The following is a 6,000-nucleotide window of genomic DNA, read 5'->3' as shown; positions in this document are numbered from 1 at the left end:
GGGAGAGAATTAGTTTTGAAAATGAGATTTCCAGTCTTAGTAGGGCCTGAGAGGAGATAGCAAATTAGATGATAGTTTAGGTAGAAGGAAGAGTGAATTTAAACTTTGAGTTCAGTTAATACTGAAAGTTGCTTTGGGGCTGAAAGTTATAATTAGGCTAGTCAGAAAATGTACAAACATCAATTTCCTGCTTGTGTCTGTAGATTTTAAAGCTCTAAAGTCCCTGTATGAATCTTTTGACATTGCCAGTTACTTTCTGGGACAATGACAGGCAGTGGCTAGTCCTTCTCTGAGCTAAATTCAGCTTTTTCCTGAGTAAGTGCTTAAAAATAACTACCCTTGCTAAATTACAGCTTTCTAGCTGTCAGATTGCAAGAGCTCTACATCAATCGTCAAATCCGTATGGCCAGGTAATGGCAGCATTAGACCCATCTACGTCAGAAGATGATGCAGTGGAATTTCTTTGCTGCTTCTTTACTCCTTCTGGAATCCCTGAAGTTAAGACCTTGAGATAATAAATACATGTTTCTTCCTTCTTTTCCCTTCCCCTTCCTCGCTATGTCATGTTTCCCCTCTTATTCCTGGCTCTAAATTTCTGAGCTTTAAATATACTTTTATTCCTCCTTTTTCTTCAGTGAGAAATTGTGTTGTGTGTCACTAATCTCTTTTGTATTGCTGCATTGTTTTTTCATTCTGCTTAATTTTCCCAGTAGTGTAGTTTGTGGTGATTGGCTTCAGTTCTTTTACTAGGAATCCTTGCATTTAATTATATGGCATTTAATAATAGAAAAAGAATGTGAGAGCAGTGATTTCCCCTCCGCCCCCAGCTTGGGTGGGATTACCCAGAAATTGCGACCTTCTGGTTCATTCAGAAATTCCCTTATCTAGTACAAAACTTAGAGATCTTAATGGTACAGGAACTGAAGCTTTCATTTTAATATTCCTCTCGTTGCCAACTTTAAAAATTGTTAAAAAGAGAAAATTTAAATTAGTGGAATAGATTATTTTTTGCATTGCCAAATCTATTGAACTGTAATTCATTTGATAGTCTAGAGTTGTGATTATAAGAAGGACTTTCAAAAATGGACTGAAAGCAGAGGTGCAGGTGGGAGAACTCTCCTGTTAACTTCAGTGATATGCAATCTTTTAAAATCCCTGTAGATTGGAATGGAATGGATATGGACTATTCAGCTCTGAAAAATACAGTGAATACAACAGGAAAGCTTGTGTGATTTAATCCATCCATTGGTTATGTTTGATAGTTGTTAGACGGGAAGAGCAGAGAGGAGAATGAGTGGAAAAAGTAACTGAAAAAACCCAGTAGGGTAGAAGGATGAAATACAGGAATAAACCCAACTTTTTTCCCCATGAATGTGACAAAATGATTCTGAATAAGGAATTGATGTGCAATCATCTCTCTACAAATCTTGTACTATTTCTGGAAAACCTTTTGTAGACTTGAAATTCCACTGTAGACTGATTTCAGTAACAAAGTCAGTTTAAGAGGTATTTGTCTGTGTTTTCCCACCTCTGCTACAGGTTCCTCTGGTGTGCTGCCTTAAACTGTGGAGTTGTAAACCCACAGTCACCGAAGTGAAAGGTTTTAAACAGCTCAGAACAACAAAACGCTCCCACAAGATCACCTCATAGCCAGAGCTTCTGCAGGGTTACAACAGCAGCCTGGTGTGCGCAATGAGTTTTGGATTTGTTTGTGTTTGCTTATACTTCTGCGATCCAGGATGTCCAAGTAAATATCAAGTTGATTCTCTCTGGACTTGACAGTCTTAACGATCCTCCTTCTGTCAAGCTGACCATTGCAGCTTTGCAAACTCAGTCTCTGCCTATCTGAATTTCCACTCAAACCACTAAGACACGTTAAATTGGGTGTACGTTCTAAGGTTTGAATGTGGTTTAGTGGTTTGGCAGGAAATGTGAATTTTTGTTCACTTGACAAAAAGCTCGCTTAATTTAGCTATACTGGAAACTTGCAAAATGGTTGGGATTTGGGGGGGAAGAGTGCAAGATCTTATACCCTGTCTTGTGAGTACACAGTGAATCATGGTATCTGTTCTGGGAACTGAGCATTCCTCTTCTCAGCTGGCTGGGGAACATCTTTCTGTGTATGGAACAAAGCAAGTAAGAAAATACAGAAAAAAGAGCTCATGCCTTCTGTGCACGGGAAATAGACCCCCTATCTAAACTTAGTGACCCAGAAAAGAAAGACAAGGAAACTCAGAAGAGACCTTGTTAAAATATTTTTTTATATCTAAAGAGTGTGTAAGGGTTATTTTAAATATCAACGATTAAACCTGTCTTAAGTGTAAAAGCGATGGTGTAGTTACTGTAGGACAGTAAATATCTATAGCATTATCAGCTCTTTTCAAGCACTTTGGTATCAAGAATTTGTCATCTGTGAGAGCCTGAGTCAAAAAGTTGGATGGCAGGATACTCAACTTCCCATGGTGACTTTGCTGTGTCTGGTAGATGAATATATCGCGCTCTGCAGAAGCTCGGTGAAGTTGTGTATGGTACAAGCTGAGACCTGAGATTTCTTGCTAGTCTAAGAATTAAATATTCCAAACCTCTTTATTGAAAAACTTGTCTCAGTGGTCCTAGAAACTAACCTGTCTTGCACACTTTCTATTCTGGCTCCCGTGTTCATCAGTTGTGACAAGTTCAGAAGTAGGTTTGACAGGTCAGCATAAAACACTAATACATGCATTGAAAAATTCCCCAAACCAAACCACAACTTATTAAACTCTCAAGGTGATTTGTTAAGGCTTATCTTGAGGATTGTCTTTTTATATTTAATTGCAGCAAATTATATTCCTTAAGGGGTTTATATTTTAAGAAGATAAGCTCTGATTTATCCCTTTTTTTCCCCCTCTGTTCCAGTTTATTCCAGAGTAATAATCGGTTTTCTTCTCTCAGTTTTTTAGACAGTTAAGAAGATAAAAGAAGGACTTGATACGCTTGACAGCTTTTCAGAGAGGAGGAACTTGATTTTGTTTTTGTTTCAATTGTCCCTGTGTCCCTATGTGTATATTTATACAGGGAGGTGATTTTTGGCCTCTGTTGCTGGAAGTCGTGCCAACTGCATGGTGGTAAAACCACGCGACTTCTCCCCGAGTCTCAAAATTGTGTGTTAATCCTGCGCCACCAGCACCTTTTAGTGTGAAGCTATTTGTGCCTCGCCGTGCTGTTGGGATACAGGAGGGCACAGCCACTCTGAAGCGGGAGCCCAAGGTATGGGTTGGAAAGGAGACTTTTAAGTGTGCTCCGCTGCATTTCCTACTTTTCCACGTCTGGTGTGAGCAGGAGCAGAGCTAACTGGGTCTCTGTCCCCCTTGCCCCCCCTACAGCGGGGTTTGCAAGTGGGGAGAGATTTGTTCTGAGCTGTGGGGTCTTTTCTTTCTGTCATTCTTTCCCTTTTAAAAGGGAAATTCTTCCGGCTGGTGATGGTAAGAGGAGAGCCTCGTTGGCTTTTGCAGGAGGCCTGGCCAGTTAATCTTTGTTTTAGAGATGAGAAGTAGGTGAGAGCTTTACTGACCCTAAGACCTGATCTGGGTTTTTATAGTTAAAAAAAGGAATGCATTAGTATGGGACAAGAAATTGCACATTACCCAGACAAATAGTATAACCCCAAGCTTGTGCAGAGTTGACCTACGGGGCTTTCTCTGCAGCATTCCTGTGAGATCTGACGTTGGCGTTGTCCTGCTCCATCCTCGCTTGCTGTGAAATGAGGAGGGAACAGGAAGCGAAGGCCTTGTATTCATCTAACGTGGTGGTGTTGGGAATGCCAAATTGGGAGGATTTCCTGGCCTTTCTTGTTTTTTTGGAAAGAAGAAAACAAAACCTTAAGACAAAAAAAAAACAACCAAAACCAACCCCAAACCCTTGTTCTGTCTGCCTCTTCCCTTGCCACTCCCCACCACTTCTGCCTCGTGCATTGCCAGCCCAGGGTGGAATGTTTCCAGGCTCCTTTTTGAAGATATTTATAAATAAGTTGAGCTCCATATGTTTGGGTGTTTTTCCCAAATGATTTCTTTACTGTAAGTCATTGTATTTCTGTATAATTGATCTATGCATGGCAAATTGCATCTAGGGAGGAAAGTCGCAAATGGGTTTGGCTTGTGCTGTGCAAGCATGGAGAAAGGAAACAAAAAAATAGTTTGACAATAACCCTAGCAGTGACAGCTGGGAAGAGAAACTTGTTAAAAAAAATACAAAATAGTTCTAGCTTGTTTTGAAACAATAGGAGTAAATGTGCTACATAGCTGTTACGAACTAAAATAGAGCGGGGAATAGCAATAGCGGGCACAGATTTCTCTCCTGTAGCCTCAGCCTGCCCAGCAAAGTTGAGCTTTACTTTTATAAATATCAATAGATCAAGAAGGGCAAAGGCATTTCAAGTCATGAGTATTTTTAGCAAGAAGGAAAAGCATTTCAGCGGTGTTCCTTCCCATGTGTTATGGTTTTAAATGGCATTACCTTGGTATGCTTCAAAACAAATCAAGATTTCAGGTTCAGTGTCCTCAGTATGTAGATTTTGTTTCCCAACACAAAAGGGGTGAATTCTACTTGTTCCCACGTGGTTTGCGGAAAGAGGGAATGTATGGCTGGATGTATGCTGCAGTCAGAAATATCCGTGGCGGAAAAACATCAGCCACAGCAGGGCGGGGGGAGCAAATGCCCTGCCATGTCCCATGTAAGAAGATTAGGTTAATACTGCAGCATGGACTTAGCAAAAATTAGAAAGGATAATGTTGCATTAATTCACACAGGTCTAGTTTCTGTAGCACAATGACAAAACAAAACTAGTAGTCTAAAAATATAACCCTGAATAAAAGAACTTTATCCTCCTCCTTTTTGTCTCATTCCCCCTTCTTCCCCTCATTTCCTGCTTGGGCACCCAAAGCTGGAAACTTAAGAGTGGGTTTTGAAAGGGATTTTTCTTTCCCCCCCCATGCCTTCATTTAAATTAAAAAAAAAAAAAAAAAAAAAAAAATCCCTGTTTCTGTAGCTGTGACTCAGTCCTGCGGTGCCTATCTGCCTTGTGTCAGGCATGGGGCTGTCTGGGGGAAGCCGAGTACGCACATACCCAAACCGTGATGCAAGCTTTGAAATTGCACCAAGTGCACTCGTAGCATCAAATGTGCCGGATCACGCTGCGTTTCCAGTAACAGCCAGAGCTCTCTTGGCTCCGAGTGGGAAAGTGGTCATGCAGCCTGAAAAGGGGAGAGAGGCCAAATTGCACATTCATTTGGATAATTAGGTAAACAGTAAATATGAGAAGTCTGTCTCCTGCTCAAACTCCATTGTTTTTTCCTAAAAGTCTATATTTAGGTTTGGCAGCCAGATTTATCACAATAATTGGTGCATTGTTTAAACAAGGTCACTGATGCGTGTGCATGTTTATCTCTGCTTAACTGGATTGCTTATTTGAAGTAGAAATACCTCCAAAAATATTATGCAGACCTCTTGAAAACTTGTGTACTCGACTCCTGAGGCACATGGTCCTTATTAGAAAATAGATGCAATTATTCACGTTCGGTTTTGCAGCTTGAAGTCCCGAGGGATTTGTACATAAAACTGTGGAGATTTGATTACATCCTGTTTTTATGTCTCACTGGTATATGAGTGTTTCATATGTGTAAAAACCTTTTTATAAGGCATAGATTATAAGTTACTAAGTGAAGCCATACGAGTGGTGTCCTGTCTATTGGAATTGGAATACACATGTTCATTAATTTAGTCTAGCTTCGGTGGTTGCTTATGTATTTATAAAACCCAAAGTGGCTTTGTGTTTTATATTTAGAGCAAATACTTCTGGACTTGTTGGCAGGTTGGTTTGAAACTTCAAGATACAATTTCAAAGTCGGACTTTATTGTTCACAGCAGTTCTGCACCGCTCGGTGAGGAAGGAGCACGGTTTACTAACAGTGCTAGTGTGGTCAAGGTGTTGTTACAGCAAGTAACAGCTCATTTTTCCTTTTACTG

This window comes from Calonectris borealis, chromosome 8, assembly GCF_964195595.1.
Source record: "Calonectris borealis chromosome 8, bCalBor7.hap1.2, whole genome shotgun sequence".
Taxonomy (NCBI): domain Eukaryota; kingdom Metazoa; phylum Chordata; class Aves; order Procellariiformes; family Procellariidae; genus Calonectris; species Calonectris borealis.
The sequence above is the reverse complement of the archived record's forward strand: the minus strand, read 5'-3'. Positions refer to the sequence as shown.